The sequence below is a fragment of the Leptosomus discolor genome, chromosome 2 (genome assembly GCF_034619465.1).
Source record: "Leptosomus discolor isolate bLepDis1 chromosome 2, bLepDis1.hap2, whole genome shotgun sequence".
Classification (NCBI taxonomy): Eukaryota; Metazoa; Chordata; class Aves; order Leptosomiformes; family Leptosomidae; genus Leptosomus; species Leptosomus discolor.
This window is the reverse complement of record NC_141392.1, coordinates 111,333,741-111,355,890: the sequence shown is the minus strand read 5'-3', so window position 1 is coordinate 111,355,890 and position 22,150 is coordinate 111,333,741.

Genomic DNA, 22,150 nt, shown 5'->3' with positions numbered 1-22,150 from the left:
CCTCCAGACACAGAAAGCTTGTGCAAAGCTTGCAAAGCATTGCTCTGTGCCTACCAACTGTAAAAAGACAGGGAATTAAGTGGGATTCCCTGACCTAGAGCTTATTTAGAAAGGAGGAATACCAACCACATTTAAATCCTTAAAAATGAGAGGACTGCCTGGGTCAGACGTCCCTGTCATCCAGCAACTTGTCTCCAGACAGACAATGGGTGGACAGGACTGAGGTGTGTACACATTTGATATTCCTGCAGAATCTGTCAGGCAGATGTTTATGGACTTCCTGAGCCAGAAGCTACATTCAGACAACTATGTCTAATAGCTCTTGATGGAGCTGTCCTCCACAAGTATGTATAATCCCTTTCCACATGCTGGACCCATGATGTCCTGCAGCAATGAGTTCAACAACTCTGACTGTGCTGTAGAAAGCCACCTCTGTACAAGCCATCTGACAAAGTCACAGGAGTGACCGCTAATTTTTGTAGCACACCTCTCACCTCCCTTCGCTTATATCTTTCTGTTCTCTACTTCTGCTATATCTCGTGTGATGAAGGGAACGTTTGACTTCATTGGGTGACACTGGGTGCACCCAGTGTTTGAGATGTGGGGACATCATTGATTCCTGCAGCACCTAAATTATTATCTCTGTTTCATTCTCAGTTTTATTTCTTACTGATTCCTAATGTTCCCTTTGCCTTTGAACTTGAACATTAGCTCTCTCCTGAGTGCTAGTAGCTAAGTCAGGGTCCCTGTCTGTGTGTGTTTAGCTAGGGTCATTTCCTACCCTGCGCATTACTTGCAGTCACCGACACAGAATTTCACCTGCCATTTTCTTACCAGGTCAGCCAGTATGATGAAATCCGCACTGCAAGAAGAGCTCTAGACACTGAATCAAAAAAGTTGAAAACAAACCAAATTTGTTTGCTGAAGTGGTGAAAATAAAAGAAATGTTAGGATGATTGCACACTGCTTTACAGTACCTCATCTCTGAAGGAGCTGCTGTTCAGCTGCCTGCCTGGTAGCTCAATTTTCAAATCCCTTTTTCTTACCAGAGATGAAATTTGCCACCGTGCAAAGGATCAATGTTCATATACTTCTCAGGTTCTTAACACAGGCCTTAAGAGGGGCTTAAGTAGTGCTTAAATTTTATACTGATCTCAAGAGAGGGAGCATTCAGTAAGTCCATATTTGCTCAAGAAGCTAGAGACTTCTGGAAGAAACCCCTCTTGTATGCAAGACAGAGGGCACCAGTTCCATGGAGGCTCTGGCTGACATCACAAACAGTGCCCAGTTGCTGTAAGTGATCTCCACACCTGAAGCCTGGCAAATGGCTCGTGGAGGTGACATCCTGCCAAGGGTATCACACAGGAGCCCTAGGAGCTGAGCATAACCTTGTGCTTTCAAAGAAATTAAATAAATACAAAAGCAGTTGCATTTTTGAGTCACCCTAGAAACGATAATAGCCAAATGAATTTTGTTTTACATGTTAACTAAATTATTTTAAATATTGACACTGGAAGATATAATGCTACACATAGCAGAACCAATGAGAAAATGTTTCTGTGAGCAAGTATAAACCCCAGGAACTACAGACACTGGCAGCTGTAATGGCACTAAATTTTTAAGATGGCTTTAGAAGGTACGGGCTCTACATGTGGAAGTCAGGTTCTATTTAATTATTAAGGTCTCTGTGGAGTAATAAGAAAATGGAGAGATCAACCAGATATTTAACAGTGCATAGGCAATGGGACATAAAACACACTCAATAAAATAAATTTAACCTTCTCTCTGTGTGTGCACGCTTATAGGTACGCTCACATGCATTAGCAAGCCTCTAAACAGTGAACACTCACAGTCTATCAACAAACCATTTCATTTTATAGCTTGTGCTGGCAATGTACTTTTCTATCATTAGTGTTCATCACTCAGGCACTTCTACGCAAGGAAATTAATAGTGAACAGATCATAGCCCACACCCAGGCATGTAAAAAAGCTTTATAATTTCGATATGTAAGGAAACATTTGTTACAGAAAAATGTACTTAGTGAGAGCCACAGGAACTTAAATTTAACTACGCTTGTATCTTGATGACCACCGGTAAATATCTTTTTCTACATAGTATGTAAAAGTATTAGGAATATTAATTAGATCTCAGAACAACATTTGGCAATTGATCTATGTTACAGCTTTAGAAGGCAGTTTTGTTCACGTAGTTAAATATAAAAAGACTAAAACAATAATTTGCTTAATATATAGGATTCCACTTGCAGAAGCATTTATCTGTACTGTATGAGTTTGTGTTTTACTTTTTGAGGTTGAAAATGAAGGAGTAGGTTTCACTTTGGTCTAAGGCGGAGTGCTGTAATGCACTCCTTTCTGCTTTCCCACAGTACTGTTCTATTTCTCCAAATAAAAGCATTCTAAAATTGTTCATCTCATTATGATTAATTCTATGACTATAATTCTAAATAAAATACAAATATTTATATGGAAAAGATCAAAATGAAAATAAGGAAAAAGGCTGCTTTTGTTCAGAATTTAATTTGACTTCTTTCCAGCAAAATAAATTGAAATTTTTCACTTTTCCTTAACTTCTCCCTTTTGATTAGGTATTATTCATTACAGACTTTTTTATCAAAAAACCCTCTAGTTTCAGCACATTCTAGTATTTTTTATTAAATATTTTAATGTACATGTCATTTGACTAGATCTAAATAACTTCCTGGACCAACTAAAAGACCGGACATCTAAGGAAATTGTTTCACTTAATATAATCAGACAGACAGGCTTCCTCTGGAGGCGTTCAGAGACATCCTCCTCTCTGCTAAGCACTTTCTGGAGTGACTTCATTCGACTTCTATGTTTTAGGTGCAAGTTAACTGACCAGATTATACAGAACACTCAAAGCACACAATAAGAGTCTTAATGACTGGAAAGTAATTGGGAAAGTAGTTGTTCCACATGCTTGTATAAAAGTGCATTTTAAAAAATAGATAAATAATATTCACCAATTTCCTCTCATTCATACCAAGAACTCATCGCATCAGCTCAACAGCGATAAGCTCTTGCTAATTACCTATGTCCCCTCCTTGCTGCTATGAGAAGAGGACCACTGCAGTCTGAGTAAATGGGTTTCAGCCATACCTTAGTCTATGGGCTTTACACCCAGGATACGGCTTAATTATCCTGTAGTATAAGAATCAGTTTTCACATTTTAAGAGCATTGTGGTTTGTGTACATGCAAAGGTATTTAGGTGTTCATTGGGACTTCCAAAAGCATCTAAGCACTTGAAATTGTCAGGAGTTCATTCCTGGTACCCAACAGCTCCTGCACAACCTTCATGGCACCCATATGCTTGTTAGGCACTTAAATACTTGTTAAAAACTGTCCCCACAACTTCACTAAGGACAACTTTGGCTCAGAACTTTCAGCCATTCATTTTAACATGATTATTTTCCCAGTATGGAAAAAAATGTCAGATCCACCTTCCAACGTACCACTAGAGGTGAGAATCCATTCTTGTGATGAGCTGCCAGCCTGAACACTGGAAGCGATCGTGTAGCATTAACAAAACTTCAAATGCCAGCCAGAAATAGCCCAAATACATTGGTGCAGGGCTGACCCTAAAATTTCCAACTACTGCTAAAATAGACTCTTCCCCCCTAAAGTGCACTGGGAGATATTATCTGTGAAGGATGTTTGGGGATTTTTTTCCACTATGTGCTTTCCCCCAGTGAGAGCACTGACAGCTCTCTCGTCAGTAAGGCATGAGCAAAGCACAAGGCTCTGACTCATATTTGCAGTGGATTTAGCCAAGATGGCTGCAAGAGTCATTGCCCTGATGCTCCCGAGGGACTGCTGCCCACAGAGCCAGAGCAGCACGATGGCACACGTGTGTCCCCCGCCCCACGCAGCGCAGCACAGCGGGTCGCAATGCATATCGGCACGACACGAAAGTGGAGGCAGCTCGCACTAGTACATCAGGCTGTGAATCGTGCCCTTTGGGGGTGGACAAGCACCCTGTTTAGCTTCTCCTTCTCTGGGGATGCCAACCGCTGCAAGAGGAGTGGTGCAAAGAGCGTGAACTGCTGCAGCTACCCCCATAGCTCAGCCTGAGAACACAGGCAGTAAATGCAGCTGGAGCGCAGGCAGGCAGGGACACAACATCTACCAGACTTCAGAGATATGGTTAAGAGGAGTTTTTTAAAAGCAGAATTCTTCAGAACAAGCAAAAATTCCAGAATGGGAATGAGTCCTGTAAGTGGCATGGACCAGTTCCCTCTCCTGCTGTCCATTGTGACGAAAAGCTGATGAGAAATAGCTGCCATCTGCAACACGGAATGGAGGATGAGGGACTCTGTGGCTGTGGCTGCTTTAATAAATTAAATAATGCCGGAGACCAATCTCTGGCCCCGAAACCAACTGGAATGGCGATGCAATGTTCCCGGTGTTAAACTGGATCAGGAGAAATGCTAACAATTTTACTGCATAGATGACTGGGCTGCAGTGCTTGGAGCCGTGCCACAGCTTTTTTTGATTTACTAGTAGGAACATGTTCCACACATAACCCTGTACAGATATTCCTCAATGGGCACTGGTCCATGGGAATTTTGCAGCTCAAACTCATTTTCTTCTTGGTTTGGGAACTGCTTCGGGTATATCCTATAGTCACACCTCCCCGGATTTCCATGAACTTCTGCCGAAATTCAAACTCTAGGTGCTGGCACCCTGTTGCTTGGCCTCTGAAAGGAAAAAAACCCAACAACCTACAACGCCCTCCACACAGCAGGGCCTGTCATTACCTTGCTAATCAAAGCAAGCACCGTCAAAGGACCTGCTGAAAGCAGACTTATATATATATGTCAAGCTTGCATCAATTAAAAAATTGCTCACTGCCTAATTCATTAAACAGTAGGAAGTAGAAATGAAGCTTTAAATTTAGCAGAGATGCTACTGCTAATTATTAACCACAGTCTCTCATTAAGCAGTTGCCTGTCATTCCAATGAACAGGATGAACAAAAGAGGATAAAATATAATCTACTAATCAAATTGTAATCTAACGATATCCAATTGAACAAGTATGTGGTCATATTCTTAAAAGATCAACTGGTGGCTTTATCTTGCTAATTAACTGGGGCTTCACTGCTTGAAAAGAACATGGGTTATTTCCATATCACATTGCTTATTGTCACAAATAAGGATGGAAGAGTACTTGGCACTTGAACACGAAGCACTGCGGCATGTAACTGCTATCTTTGAACTCCTTTATGTGATAAGGGACAATTATCTTCACAGGACAAAATCTCCCCATGTGACTCAGGTTTGACTCATGGCCAAAGGAGTTGCTTTGTCTAGATGTTACATGATTTACCACTCTAGGTGCTGGGTTCAAAAGTAAATTTGAGCAACTCGTACCTGTCATACTCTTCAAATACAAAAGACTGATCAATATCCAATTGCTCCGTCTAGGTAGCGAGCTAGTTGTTTCAAAATCACCTGTCACGGCTGTGTTGAGGCCACGGTTTCTCCCTGCAAATGATGAAATTGTTAAGGTAAATGCTGCCTTTCTGAACCCTGGGATAATAGCTGAAGGCAATGTTTGCAGTTGTTACCATTCCCAAGAAAATGTAGATTATAATGGCACTTGTTTTTTTCTGTAAGACTTGAATCAAGCTGAATCCAATGGATCAGATTTTTTCTTTGGCTTTTTCATTTTTTCTACCCAGCTTTGCAAATCTGAAGTACCGGTGAAAAGTTATGCTTTGTGATCTCGGTGAAATCCTGCCACTGACTTGGCTTAACTCAAAGGATTCCTAGGAAAGGGCATTCAAATTCGAGCTTGCATCTAAAAATACACTAAAAATCGTCTTCCTCTCAAATCTATTCCCCTGTCTCCTACCACTAAGGAAATAAATTACAGAGGATCCCAGCATGGCAAACCACGCAAGAGTAAGAGTGGTAGGATTTAACTGATGTAATTGTAGATGTTGGAAAGTTGCCTGTGTGCCAACAGCTCGGTGACGGACAAGTCACAGTCAAGAGGCGATTGCAGAGGGCAATTCATCTGGATGCAGCTATCTTAGCCTGAGAGAAGCTGCCTCCTGGAAAAGCCTGGTTGTGTCCACTGATTACAAAGAAAGTATCAGTTAATTAGCTTTGGCTTAGCCACCTTTTAGACAGATAGTTAAGCAGAGATGAATGCCACCTTACATCTACCATTCATGACATAAAGATAATAGTACGTATTGATATCATTTGCAGTATGTAAGAAATCACAGGTCCGCGTTTCAAGTCTGCACAATTATTTTCTAGGCTTCCTCTTTGATCAGGACCTCTGCAGCTGACAGGAATAAACTTCACTCGATTCTCCTTTACTTTGCAGCACCACCGAAATGCACCAATATTTGAATCTGGGTTTCACAATATTTGCAGTTTTTAACAGGTAGCTTTAAAAACCCCTATCCTGCACGGCTTTGTTTTGCAGTTCTGAGCACACCACAATTCAACACTTCCTGGAGTTTAATTAAGGGTTATCATTAATTAAGTGTTATCATTTTCCTTTGCTCCAGAGGTTCATTTTAAGACAGATCCAAAAATGGCTAAAAGAGCACTTGAAGATGGTCTTTTCTGAAACAGATTGTTAATTAACCTTTCCCTTTTCTGCGCTTGCTAAAACTTCCATTGCTTTTTTTGCTAATTCCTCATCTTTTAACCTGTCATTTAAGCCTTGCCCTTGGCGTTCAGATCCAAACTTTCATCTTTCTTTGGCCTGCAGATGGGTCAAAGGACTGGTCCTTTAGGCCTTTATATCCCACTCCCAGACTTGGCTACAAGGAAGATTTTGAAAGCTTCTGTGACCTGTCAGCATTTTCCCTGGTTACTGACCCTCTCCTTTATAATCAGTGAACTTCAAAGGTTTATTATTAGTGCAACATCTTAATTTGTATTAGATTTTGTGACTGTCTAATTAGCACTAGTAATTTAGCACAAAGCTATCCAAAAGGTAATGTTCATCTTGACAGGACAGTTAAAGGACTAAAAATGAAAGAACTTGTCTTCAATTACCTATTACAGAAAGACTAGCTGTGGATACTGCATTCCCAAATTAAGATATTCCTACTCCTTTCCTCTAATGAGTCAGCAGTACAAAAGGCTGTCCTCCCAGTCTTCCCAGTCTGGTTTAATAATGTTTTAATTCTTTCCTGGAACACACTGCAAACCACACAACCCAGTGCCCACCAGAACCTTTCCTGCAGCTTTTGTCCTCTGTGTCCCTCTTCAGATTTGCTCCATTTGCTGCCTGCTGTCTTCATCTGGCACAGTTGAAGCCACAACAAGTCTCGTCACTGCTGATCTCATCACAGCCTGATCACTTTAGCTTATGACCGACTTTATCATGCTGCCCACAGCCTTGGGAAACAGCTTATTGTCTCCAAAGTCCAATATCTAATCCAAGGGATATTTAATTGTATTTCCACTTAGCCTGAAAAGGCTACCACAGTTTTTCAGCTCTAATAACTTTGGAATAACACCCTATTCAGTTCTAGCCTGACTGCATTTGCAAATTACAACGTTCAGGTATTAGGTCTGCAAAAAACGTTAATAAAAGGTGTCAATGGTAAGAAGACTGGACAGCTGGATTGTAGAGACAAATCTAGGTATTGAAAAGTAGGACCTTTACCTTTTGAAGTGAGGAGGAGTGTCTTCATGGCTGTCAGTGCCTCTCTCTACAGTTGGGACAAGATTCCAGCTCCGCTTATATGCACATCATGATCCTGTCTTTCTCCTTGGCTTCAGTGGCTCTACTTACACTTTAACATTACAGCTGCTGGGTCTCTGCTCATCAAGGGAGGAATTTGTCTGCACTAATGCAGGTGGTCCTCCATCCGCATCAGTCACCTGTGCTGGCGTCGTCAACGGAGAGGCATGTGAAAGTTTTAGGCTGTGATTCATCTGATTTGTTCACATGTCTACATTAAGATGACATGAATCATATCTTAAAACCACCTGTTCCTCACCACAGTTGACAGTGATAGTGATTTAAATGTATATTGTAGGCATTTATACTCAATCGAACAAACCCCTGTGGAGGTAACATCTATACTAATGCTGTACGCACTACCAGGGCCAGCTGGCAGGAGCAAGCCAGATAAATGCTCTCTCAGCCTCAAAGAAAGGGTGGCAATGTCCAACCTGCCCACCGGAAAAAGTCCCTAGCCTGGGATCACTCCTCAGTTGTCACGAGTACTTTGGGGGAGTACTAGTTGAATGAGGCCAAAACCATGTCAAGGACTTTTCTAGCAAATTAACAGTGTGGACAATCAAGTTCCCAGTCCTTGGTCCGCATCTCGGCACTCTTTACTTTACTTAATGTATGTGCCCATAGTGTCATAGCTACTTTTTGAATAATGTCGCCATATCCTGTTTTGTTTGGGATGCTCAGCTCAAACAAGCATTTTGTTTGGGCTGAGCTCTGTAGGGCATTTGTCAAATCTGCAGAATTACTGGGTCTTGGCAGGCCATGGGTATGAGACAAAGAACGCCGCACAGCCCTGTAGAAATCAAGGTTATTCTGGCATGCACAGAAAAAGTCCCAGCACCTGGTTACACTGTCATAGAGAATGGAGCTGTCTGTGAAGCTCAAGCATCTCTGGCAGCAATCACATATGAGTTTTGAAGATTTAGGTCTTTGCTTCCCAAGATATAGTTTAAGGTTTTTTTCATGCTGAAGGGTCTAAGTCATCTGCCCAACACAGAAAGTGTCACCTCCTCATGGTGGTGCGCAAGGCCCACAAGGACACCCTAAACCTTAAGGATACATTCGCAACTGTGGAGTCTCTGCCTGCCAGCAAGTTACTTGGCTATGCCTTGAGAATGGAGGTTATCTTGGGCCACCAGTTAGAAAGCCCCATGCTAGAATAGTCTTCAAAAAGACTTTTCAATTTGTATAGTTTGATGTTTGCAAGATAATTTGAACAAACCAGATATCTTGGTGCAAAGAAATATTTCATTTAAGGTTGAAAACTAAATTAATGTTCTTAATTAAAAACCATTCCATTTTCAAACCTTCCTACCCACACCGGTACCTCTGGTTCTTGGCTCAGTTGCAGAGCATCAGTCACTAGTACGTGTCCTGGCACCCTCAGAGCTGCCAGAGTATGGATAAACTTGTTGTGTTGTTTTTACTGGTGGGCTCTTGGCTGAGGATTTTTTTTTTCCTTTTTATGTGTGCTTTGTACTTTACTTGTTGGTTAGTGCAAGTAGCATGCTATATGCTACAATGAGGTTTTCCTATTTTCCTTTAAACAAAGAAATTTCTATTTATGATATGCCATGTGCAGTGTTTTCCCCTCAAATGATGCTAAATCCTGAGTTCAGAGACAATCAGTAAAGTTAATCCACTGCTATAAGTCCTGGGCTCCAGGGGCTCAAGGAAAAGTCACTGTTGCATATGTGTTCTAGAGAAACACCAGTGGAATCAAAACATTAATTAAAACCAGTCATGTAACCATGTACATGATTGCAGTTTTAAAAAAAAAAAAAAAAAATAAAGAGCTGTCTCCCTGTCTTAGTTTGAAAAGACAGGTGTCTGTGGAGGAAGGCAGGAGCCTCCCTTGAAATGGAAAGTGCAACCCCTTTCCCTCCAAATTATTATAATTTTGAAATTAACGGGCCTTCAGGCAAAGATATGGGGAATAGGAATAACAGTTCTTTACTAATATATATATATATATATATATATAAAACACAAGGCAGGGAAAAACAAACAACCCACTGGTTTACACCGACAGAGTCAGAAATACAACCTGACACCCTGTTAGGGTGGCAGTAGCAGTCTGATAAGATGCTGGCTGCAGTCCTCCTGAAGCGATGGGTGTAGTTCTGTGGAAGCAGCGATCAGGTAAAAGAGTCTGGTCTTCCTCCGAAGGTCCAGTGGTAGGTAGGTAGCTCTTGTCCTCTGGAACTCCAGTGGGGGGAAAAGCTCCTCTGGGAATCCAGTGGAAGAAGGCTGCTAGGGTGTTCAAAATCTCCGTTTTTATTTGGCATGGACTGCTTGGCTCCTTCCCCCCGGGCGGAACATCTCACAATGGGATGGGGAGTCGTGAGGCAGTTCCTTGATGGGCCATGAACAGGAGATAGCCCAGGAGCGAGTTACCGATGGGTCAGGCGATAAGGCATTGTTGTGCCCATTGACAGGAGATAGTCCAGAGGGGGGAGGCAGGGAGCACCGCCCCACCTGGTCTCAACAGCTCCTGAAGATGGTAATAGAATATTTTTTTTCCCCTTTTGGCACATTTTACACTGTAACCCAGGACGCTCCCATACTTTCAAAACACATATAGACTCTTTTGACATGAATCCAGATGCATTCTTATCCTCATGGGGATGCTCAGTCAGTGCAGCGAAATATGGGAACGGTGCCAGAGACATCACATTCTCCATCACCTTTGCACAGTTTCTGCAGCTTCACTGTGCATTTGAGAACAGAACCAGCTGACCTGAAAGAAATATCCTCCAGATCACAGTCAGGATGTGAAGGAGGGCTGGAGTACTTCTGTTTTGGTTTACTGCCTTGCTTTGTCTGGCACTAATGAACAAATATTAATTATTTTAGAAGATGTTCCATTCTTACTCCAAGTGCATAAATCCTACCCGTGTTCAAATAGGCAGTTACTCAACTTTTATCCTGGTATGGCTGGGACTGTATTACAGCTATATCAGCTTCTAGGCAACACTGTAAATGTGTTACGAAGCAGCGGACAGCTGCCAAAGCCATCAGGTCTGGAACAGGCACTGACACAGAGACACCAGGATGCTCAATCTGTCTATCCAGGTGTTTGCTTGATGGCCAGGAGAGTATCCTTCCTCTCTCCCATCTTGGTCCCCCTGATCACAGAGGCAGGACTGGCTGGCGTGATGTGGTCAGAGCAACACATCTCATTTACTGTCCTGCTCCAGCTGTGGTGATCAGGCACGGGGGGACTGACCATCAGGCACTCCCACACAGGTCCACTCACAAGATTTGTGTCCCCTGTTATTCCTTTCCCCATTTCTTGTACCTCCCTTTCTCCACCTCAGTCTTCTCTCAAAAAAATCATTGCTAAATGCTTTCTTCTTATTGTCCCAGTTTTGCTGCACCTGCACGCAGATTTGGTATTTTGATACTATTGCTCAGATCACCTTGTTGACATGCTTCTCTAGGCACTGCTGGACTTGCAAGATTCTGCTCCCCAGGAGGTCCCCAATACTCCCCAAAACGTCCCTCCATTTATCTGTGAAGCTTGGCCATTTCTCATGTAGGTCCCCTGAAACGACCTGTGAAATCCAGCTTTCCCCCACAGTGTGAGCTGTAACTTTTGGCAGTCTCTCACATCATTGCCAGCTGCCACACACAGCAATTCCTCATGACACATCGCGTGGTTTTCCACATCCCGCTCAGGCAGCCTCACCTCAGGCCAGTGCCCAGTCAGTGACCTGCAGTCCTAACAGAGTACAGTACTCACAGAAAGGTAAGCCCATCTTGGGCTAGGAGCAACTGATAATTATTTATTGCATTATTTGCTGTTATATCACTGTTACTATGAAAGTCCAAGGCTATCTGTTCTAGGAAACAGTAATATTCCTCTCCAAATGATGTGAAATCCTTCGTTAAATTAACAGAGGCACTTTGACCCTGAAAGAACAGTGTCACAGCTGAGGATGAAGGACCTGGTAGTAACATCATAGCAGACCTTTCACTGAAATTTGTAATTAAAGCAGAGCTAAAATCCCTTTCGTTCACATTTTTATGATTAAATTTTGTCTCCATAACTCCTGCAGTAACTCTTCAGGGGACTATTAAATTGTCTGCATCATATTTTTAGAAAAATATTCCCCCAACTATTGCTAGGAAACAATTTAAATTTCTCCATCCTGGATTTTAGTCTCAGCTTTAAGGATTTCTTCTCATCCTCTGCAGCCCAGCCCACATGCATTTTTAGACCACTTCTTCAAACCGAGATCAGCTTAAAACTCACCCACACGGATGTGACCTGTGTATGTTTAGCTGACATGAATCCTAGAAAAAAAAATTTCTGACAGGAAAAGCTCAGATTGGGGAATAATTCCCTTTCTGACAGAGCAGAGCAGCAAGTTCATAGCCTTTGTTAATTTTGAGACCTCTTTATCCACAAGAAGTTCTCCTGTGCTGCCCTCCTGCTTGGCCTCAGGGGATTTAGGAATGAAGAGTCAGGAGTTAACCTCTGCCTCACTAGAAACAACTTGTTCTCCCGCTTCTGTGGCTTATCCCAGATGTAGCCTCAGCCTGTACCAGCACACAGGACTTGCACTGACCTGTCTTAGGAGGTCTGAACAAGGACCAGAAAATAAGATTAGGGCAGGGGGATGGAGACAGTGGTTGCAGCCAAGCCACCATGCTGACTCCCACGCCCAGCTGCCTTTGCCCACCTGTCCCAGCTGAAGAGCTCTCTTCCCCGGCTCCTCACAGCACGAACAGGATGAAGTGGTTTTGAATGACAGCTCTTTATTTCCTTGTCTTTAGAGTCTGCATTAATGAGATATGCAGATTAGCAAACCAAAGTTAATTATTTTTTGACACAAACTAGGGGAGATGAATCACTGATGATTAAAGCAAGTTTAAGGTCTCTCTTTGCGCGGCTTACGTAAAACAAAGGGGAGAGCAGCAATCTCACACAGCTCTGGTGGTGCCTGTAACACCCCTGAGGAAGCAGGGGTAGATGCTCTTACAAGCATGTTTCATAGCCACCAAAATAATTTGAGTTTTCTCAAACAACTGAGGAGATTGCCATATGTGGGCAAAGTATCTGAAGGAGCTAATATTAGCCATAATGGGCAGGAATCCACTTGCTCAGGTTTCATCTACCTGAAGGTTAGATATTGCATTCACCCAGGTTCTTGGTACGGTCCCTGGATAGAAATATGCAACTCACCTGACCTACCTAGATACCCAGTTTTGTATGAAACCAGTAGTTATATTTCTTTCTTAATGACAAAGGCCACCTAAGATCCCTTCATCGTCTATGTAACAATTTGACATGAAAGTCACCTGAGCCATCCCAACCTCAGCACAGTAGATCTGGTGGCACCTAAAATCGTAGTCAGCCTTTTCTCCTCTGCCCTATTGAAGGCCAGCATATTGGTGGCTGAGAGCCCAATGTAGCAGCTGCAAAGTTCTGTGAAGCCCAAAGGTGAATACATGTCAATAAACACAAAATCAGCATTTTGTGAACAACAGTGGCACTCAGGTCTCAAGTAGCGAAACATCCTGTAAGTTTCCTTCAAGACATGCTTCAAACAGTATTGAGAAAAATCAGCTAAGTAGATAAATATTGTCTTTACATCTCACCCAAGTATCTCTGATAAGCAATGAAGAATGCGGTGTTCCTAAAACTTCACATTTCACAATGGGAATACAGATCAGTTTTGGTAATTACATGTACATGAACCTTCCTAAATGGGTAGTATTCCCTTTGAATAAAGTGAAGACATTCTGAAGTAATTGCTGAAAAATACACTCCTCAGTTTCACGAGTCCTGCTTTTGAATCTCTTAGCATCCATACAAGACCCTGCTCATGAAAGAAACGTCCTTCAACATTCAAGAAACCACTCGTTCCAACTTTTAGCAATGCTGCAAGGACATGTTCTTTCATTCCCCTTTGTTACCACATTGTCAGCCTCCTAAATTAACATTCAAGATCTTATTTCACTGTCATAGACCAAGCTGACAGAAGAACTCGTAGTTTTTAATTTGAAATATTTCCCTGTTCTCTGCAATTAAGCCAATTTCTCAAAGTTGGGTGAAAAGGAAAATGTTTTACTCTGCTATGTCCATTTCCCTTATGCCTGGTGACTCTGCACTAACACTTACCTGCTTTAAATGTAGTGTCCCTATACGACACGGATGATATTCAGATTTGTAACAGAAACTTTAGGATAGATCCCAGTGGGGAAAGAAGGGAAATGTGAGCACACCAGAACGCATGGAAGAATTGGAGATGTAAGAATGGCATGTGTTGATGGCACCTAGACTGGCATGTCATCAAGACCATAGCGTATCTACCAACAGCTTCTGCATGCTTCACACTCAGATTGGGTGAAAAAAGGAGAGCCTAAACCAAAGGACGGCCTACATGAAGACTAAAACAAATACTCCAGACATTACAAGACGATGGTGAGAAGACAAGGAACAGGAAATTCCATTTAAACAGAAGAAAAAAAATTAACTGAAGGGGTGGTCAAAAATGGTAGTTACGGAGTCTCAACTCTTGGAAATATTCAAAACACAATTTGACAAGGTCTTAAGCAACCTGCTTTGGTTCACCCTGCTTTAAGCAGGAGTATTAGACTACACAATCTTCAGAAGTCCCTTCCAACCTCAACCATTCTGTTAGTCTAACTGGGCTGGATCCTTAAAATCCCCTCATAAGGAGATAAAGGACCATGAGTACACTCTAATTTAGAGTAAGACACAACAGGATGGTGAGCCAAAAGATAAAAGTCAACATCAGCTTCTATGGGTGCAAAAAACTTACCCAAAACTATCAAATGGCGATCAACCTAAGGAGAACCCAGGAGACATGGTGAGTAGCCAGTAATCAGAGGCCTTTGTATACTTTTTCACCACAAGGAATATGGATCAGATCACCTGATCCACCAGATCACCTTCCAGATGCCTGAATGCTGAGCAGGCTACTTGGACACACATGTCTTGGTGCTTGAGATCATGCAGGTATGAAGATGGGAGAAACTGGCTTTTTGGTAAAGAAAATAACCTTTCCCGCCACGTAACATCTGGCTTTGAGCTTTATAATATTGTTTCTACAACAGCACAGCATTATTTCCTACAATGATGTGACATAATATGAGGCAATGTGAGCTTTTTCTTCCACAGAAGCCCTGTAAAATTCAATGCACAAGGTGTAACGTATCATTTCCTCAGCTGGGATAAATTAATACTGATCTAACTGTGACCTTTGTTCATTTTTAAACTGCAGTTGTCTGCTTGTCTAAAAGATATGGACTAGTTCAGACAGGAATTAATCTGGGGAAACCCGAGGACCTTTGTTTTAACCCAGGTCAGCCTAGACTAGCAGAATGAACTCTTCTTGCCCTAAAGTTGATAGCTACATCAACTTATGAGTACTCAGCTAAAAAAAAAAGACACAGTATGTCTAATTTTGCACATATGAGTTTCAATTTTAATGTTAGCAAACAATGCAGCTTGTCATGTTAATGCAGTGGCTCCAACTAATTTTACTTACGTTATCTTTGATCAAAATCTTAAAGACTGTAGGACTCACTCCTGCTCACTCCTTTTTACTCTTCTCCTCCTCCCTTGACCTCCACTCTCCATCACACAACACCTGTATGAACAAACTGTTTTAACAGTACCATCAGTGCAATGATAATATTTGCTGTACATCAAGGGTAAGCAGCACCATCTGCCAGCTCTTTCAGAGCACTGCAAGGAGCAGCAGGCTCCGATTGAACTTGGGCAATCCTGTGGTAGCAGTGGGTGAGAAAATGAAAGACCATATTCCCCACACGCTCCCCACTTCCCTATAATGTCCTGTAGTAAAGATACCTGTTCATATGCCATCGATTCAGTTCACGACTAAAACTAATCAAGAATTTTTGAAACATGCCAGTCTACAACATATTTTCAGAACATTTTGATTTGTTGCAATGAATAAGTATTCCAAGTAATAAGTTAGTTTAATTTAAAGGCTTTTGGGGAAAAGTTTTCCAAGGTCCAAGATGAATCTCTGTTAAGAGAGATCCTGCTTCCACCTGACCACAGGCATTCAATACTTTCTAGTCCCAAACAATTCTCTAATTTCTCTCACAGAAAATTTCTAAAATAGAGCATGGAGGGTCTCTACTCCATCCAATTCTATTCCTTCACTCCCTCCATTTTCCCAGACACATCCCCTTCCAGATGCGCGAGTAGCTGAATGAACATCCTCCCCAACACAGGCACAGCTGGCTAGACACTTTCCAAATATTCTTTTTTTGAAACTTTTGGGAAGCAACACATTTTCTGGTAGTAGACAATCAGGTTAGTTTGGAAAACAGCCCCCAGAACTCCTCTGAGGACTTGACCCAAGTCATCCTCCCTGGTTAGTAAAAACAAAAAAAACAAAAAAAAAAAAGGCAAGAATGAGATAGTCCTCCAGACCTCTAGCTTCCGAAGAACAAACACGTGCCACAGCTCTGATCTCCTAGCAATATCCTTCCCTCAGCCTGTTCCTCTGTACAGTAGTGATAATTAGCTTTCTCATGGATGGCATGTTTTAATTAGTGACAAGAACAGACTGAGTGAGAGGAAAAGAAGATAAGTTAAGTCTGCAGACTTGTAAATTCTGGCACAGAAAACATGTGGCACAGCAAGAACTAGAATCCAGCAGGATCCAAACATTAACACAAGGAAAACACATGCCTTTTCAGATGCTTAATACAGATTTCCCATTCTTCTAAATGCCATCAGTTGAGTCCAGACAGAGTACCAGCTGGTGTCTGGAGATAAGGTGCTTTGATTTCTTGCTTGTCACTCATTTGTCACCTAAATGAAAACTGCAGAACTCACAAGACAACTGAACCAATATTTGAAAAATAAAGGGCATCACTCCAGAGAAAGCCTGGATTCCACCTGTTAAACCAACAACTGTAGGCAGAGCAGCAGCACTGAGTTAGGACCCCAGAGGGTTCTAGTCATACAGCGTACATCAAGTTATTGGGATACTAAACAAAACAGAGCAGCAAAACATACACACGTGTCTGGGACGACTAGCTTCAGGCTCATCACACAACCATCCTGGCCAGTCTGGCCAGCTGCAAGACAAAAAGGACCCCTGTATCTTTCATGGTCGTTCTGTGTCCTACTGCAACCTTGCTTATGCTCAGCCTCTCTTTCCATGGGTCTTCTGCTAATTGCAATGTTATTAACACCAAAATAACTATATTTAAATGTTTTCGTACTGGAAGGACTCCGGTAAGCAGGAGTGAACTGGCTGCTGTTTCATTTTAGCATCTTTCCTGAGAAATTCTGTGTCTGTCCCACCTTGACTTTGTCACAGTATCAAACATACACAGAGCTGCCATACAGACATGTGCCTGCACTGTAGCCCTCACTATCCATACACTCACAAAGATGTATGTGCAAACAAGGCTAAGAGCAAAATGGAGTGCATAGAAAAAAGTCACAAGACACTTTAAGTAACAAAAGCCATTTTTTTTCTGTTTTCCAATGTATAACATTTACATATTCTCATGCTCTTAGTATTAGCTCGATAATAAGTAACCTGTACTGTCTGGGTCTGGGTTTGGGTTTGGGTTATTTTGCAAGTTCGCTAAGTTTTGCAAATTCTGTAGAACTCAACAAACATGTGCACACCCACACAAGGCTAATGCAAAGTTTTCTTGTCACAGATCCACCAGCTAAAGTGAATGAGAGGCGATTATTTCATCCTCATATCTAAGCGGTCTTTGGCCAACAGCTCAGCCTAGTGTTGGGTGCCAAGAGACAGAGACAGCCCAGAGCTGCAGCTGGGGTGGAGCTGGAAAGCAGCGTCCAAAGAAAGCTCAGCGCACAGAAAGATCTCTCCTGTGGGGACTGTTTAGCTGGAGTAAAGGCTTGGGTACCTTGTCTAAGGCCCAGCCAAGGATTACAGTTCAGTTCCGAGCCAAGAGATAAACTCAAAGCTACAGCTGGGGGCTGGAAAATGTCTTTCCAAGTAAACTAAGGGCTGACTCCAGAAGTCAGTTTGGAAGAGTGCCGTAAGCCCTGCTCCTGAAGCTCTAGGCTTTCTCTTTCTCTCAACCCAACACTGAAGAAAAGCATTGGCTTTACTAGAGCTCTTATCTGAGGAATAATTAGTCCCTGGATTGAACAGGGTCTCTAGTCTACGGCTTAGCTTATTGCTAGGATCAGGATTAGGTCTGAGAGCAAAAGCAAGACCGCAGGTGGAGCAGAGCTGGCAGAAGACAGAGAGGACTGCGAAAAGTATCTTCCCTTGGACATGGCGTAACTGGGAGAAGGTTCAGGGTGCCCTGTCCAAGGGACACACTAGGATTAGACTTGGAGTCAGGCTGAAAGAAAAAGTCAGCACAAAACTACAGCTGTAGGGGGACAGGAAAACATATTCCAAAGCAAACTAAGGACTAATGCCCTAAAACTTCTCTAAGTAATATTTAGTCCAGGGGGGAGCTCTTAGCTTGGGAATAGCGTGGTTTATCCCCACCAGAACTTTCTAAACCTCACTAAAATCTTCTGATGCAATAGTGATTAAAGAGGTTGCACACAACAGCACCGGTAACGTCACAAGGAGGTAACACGTCACAATGGAGGCAACATGAAGCAACGTTAAATAGGTGACAATTTGTTGTAACACAGAAGGTGCATCTATAGGGGTTTTTTTAATAATGCTTCGATGCATTACAGAGCTCCTGTGCATTTGTGCCCCTACTCGGTAGCCCTGAGTGAGGATTTTACTGACTGTCCCCAAGCTCACAGACATGGGCATGTGGCAACTCAGACTGAGCACAAAGAAGAGCTTGTAGGACAATACTACAAACTTCTTATAAAGAAACGGCTACTGCTGCTTTCTATTGTATAACAGGTAGTCTCGTTAGTAATGCCTGAGTAATTAATAACCTATCCTGTTGTTTTCTAAGACTGTGTCGTCGTAAGTCTCTGTTGGGTTATATGCACACAAAACCACTCACACACATCTTCAAATGTTCTGCCAAGATCCTCATCAGCTAAAAGCATCAGAGCTGCCACTGAAAGGAACATATTCTGCTCCGGTCTGCAAAGGGCAGGTAGCCTTACACAGGTTGAGAAATGGCACAGTGGCATCTAGTGGGTATTCATTGCATTAGCTGATACCTGGCAATAATTCTTGATTCATTAGGGCCATACCCTGCCCCAGTGCTGAGACACAGGAGTATAAAAACAGCTGAAGGGCCAGAAAAATCTGGAGGTCTGCCCTTCTGCCTTCCTCTCTGCCACAGAGAAAACCCTTGGTATCAGGGGCTACACTGCTGGCTTGGCCGTTCGCAGTAGCTCTTCCAACAGCTTTCATGAACTCGTCCTTAATTTCTTCCCATCTCTCCTTCTTCTGCTTCCACATACTCTAGTAAAAATCTCCTTGATCAACTGGATATTTGTACTATACAGATATTTGTCATCTATTTTCACCTACCTACTCAGCATTTATCAAGAAATAGGTCATTCCAGTTCATCTTTCTAAACCTCTATCACCTTGATGCCCTTCTCTAAAACAATTGCAATTTATTGGTGGGGTTTTTTTAGCAAAGTAGTTTCAATTTGTTTCTCATGATGCAAATAAATGCAGGCTTATATACTATTTGCTAACGTGGGAACTTCTGTTGCCCATTAGGAACTCAGGCTAAGAAATAACAGAAGAGCAAACAAGCTTGTGGTAACTGCCCTACACAAGCTTTTTCCAATCCCATTCCCCAAATAACCACATTCTTAATGAAAGATAGATAAGCATTTGCAAGATAAAACAGCAATATGAAAGCAGATCAAAGAGTCATCCAGCACTGTACCTTGGAAGAAGCTAACAACAGCAAAAACCACATACATTTTCCTAGCACAGTCTCAGCCCCCACCATTTTGTTGTTAGGGGACTTTCCAAGGCAGGGTTCATGGCTAACCAGCCATGAGTGGCTTTTCTTTTCATGACTTTGTCAGTCACTTTTTAAACCCACTTAAATTTTTACCATCAAAAATTTCCTGTAGCAAGGAGTTCAATAGTTTAATTACCTGTAGGAAAAAGCATCTGGATTTTTGGTTTTGAACCAAGCACCTATTACTTTCATTTGTTGCTTCTTAATGACCAACTCCGGTTCTTGTATTACACAATAAGGAGCTGTTCCCTATCCACTGTCTCCACACCACTCACAAATTAACTTCTTCACATTTACTATAAGATAAAATAAAACTTCACAAGGTTACACAGGACAGCTTCTTACCACCACATTAATACATGTAATATATGTGTTGCTAGTGAGGCAGTAAATTACAATTTTTAATCCCTTATTCTTCATCTGAGTCATGTCTCCTTCCCTTGGAGTCATGTGGGAGAAAAAACTAGCTCAGCTTTCCCAATCCATGCAATGCCTTTACCTTTGCTTTATGTTATTGCTGCTCACCAGAACTAACTGAACAAAACTCCTTCCTCTGTTGAAGCCAGGGGAAACTTGCCATAGTTTGTGGTGGGGTCAGGATTATACCTCCAGGTATTTCTAGGCTTGGACAGCTCAGAGTGCCAGAGGTTCAAGCCAGTCTCCCAGGCAGACTCTTAGATATACTTCTTCGTACTTAGCAACGTTTTCCACAAAAATACTGCCTGTGGATCTTGTTGATGCACTTTCTTTCTTGAGTGCCTGACCCTGGTTCTAACAGGATATGTTTCTATTTTATTGTGACCTTGTCTGTACTGTCTATAGCCTGGCAGCCAATATTCAGGCTATGCTTTCAAAACGATGTCTCAAATAGTTTAGTCCTGATATAATTTTTTTGAGTCCGAGTTTCCCTTCACTGTCTCTTATCATTTTTTATAGTGTCCTATATGTGTTCCTGCTAGTGCAGTAGATGAGCCACATGGAAAAGCCTGTGCCTTCAGGACAAGACAAGGTAAAGCAGTCAGTCAATCACTGTAGACACGCTGTCTGTTGGCTGGCCAAAAATGCAGCCTGCCATTGTGCAGAAATATTCTGGTGGAGTGTACTTCCACCCTGGACTGACCAAGGTGAAAGGAGAGGAGCAGGATGGGTCTGCAGCACCCTGCCCCATCAGCCAGCACCCCCAGGGACACAGGTACTGCTGGAGCTGGCTGGTTGTGCAGGCTCCCCCTTCCAGCGTGACTGGGCTTCCACCTGCCCGACACAAAAAAGCTCGTAGAAATCTACATCTATAAAACCTCTGAAATACTTCTCTTCACTGCCATGTTCGGCATTTTCCTTCTTTTTACAGTTTCCCTTGGTGTACATACACTGCTGTATTTTTCAACTCCCTCAATATCTGCTTTCCCTTAGTCTTCTTCCAGCCAATTCTTTACTCTTCTCAATTAACCTTTAAAATCAACACTTCCAAAAGCTCCACTATAACACAGGCAAAGCCAGGCTGGCCTTATGAGACATGTTTATCGGAGTTTAAGGCAAACTCTCCTATTCAGGGGTAGAAGAGAACCAGTATAGCCCAGAAGAGCTAAAGAAGCAGAGTTTCTATATTTCTACTTACTAAGCAAGACACCAAGAGAAGGAGCTGAGGTGAACTCGTGAGCTGTACGTGAGATGTCTGAGAACACAGATTTCTGCAGAAATACATGTTTGTAACAAGATTTATATACCTTCAGCCCTTCAGGGACAACCAGAAATCTCTTGATTTCTTTTAAACTTATTTACACTCCCTCTAATACAATCTGACAGAAATTTTAACTCAGGTCTGTGGTACTAGCTCTTAGCTTTTCAATAGGCTGACGCTTTTCTTTATTGAGCAGAGATGTTATGTGGTCATAGAGATGCTGTACATTCACATCCAGTGCTTGTCTAGCAGAGTTACAGTGATTAGATGTGTAGAACTACACACAGCTATTAAGCAAAAACCCTTGCATGGCTAAAGCTTACCTCATCAGAAAGTCTTACACAGAAATAGTTTGTCATGCGAAAAAAAAAAGCTTTAACTACAGTAGTAATGTTGTGTTCACTGTATAGGGCAGATGGCAGGGCCAGGCCTTCTATGAGTTAGGACCACTGGAGGTGATCTTCAGAGACAAAGTTAAGTCTGGTTGCTCAGGGTCATATTCAGCTAAGTTTTAATACCTCCAGGGCTGGAGGTTCCAAAACCTCTGTGCTCCAATGCTCAGTCACTCTCAAAGTGAAAAATGTTTTCCCAACACCTAACCAGAATTTCCCTTGTTGCAATTTTCCTTGCTTGCAACATTTTCCCTGGTTCTTTCCCAGGACAGGCATAATGGCAACTCAAGCTGCAGGACTGAGGTTCTCCTCACCAAGAACAAGCTGTGCTCACGGGAATTCACAGTGAGCTCCAACACCTTCTACATAACAGGTCAACCTATATGTGATACACTGTGTACCACCT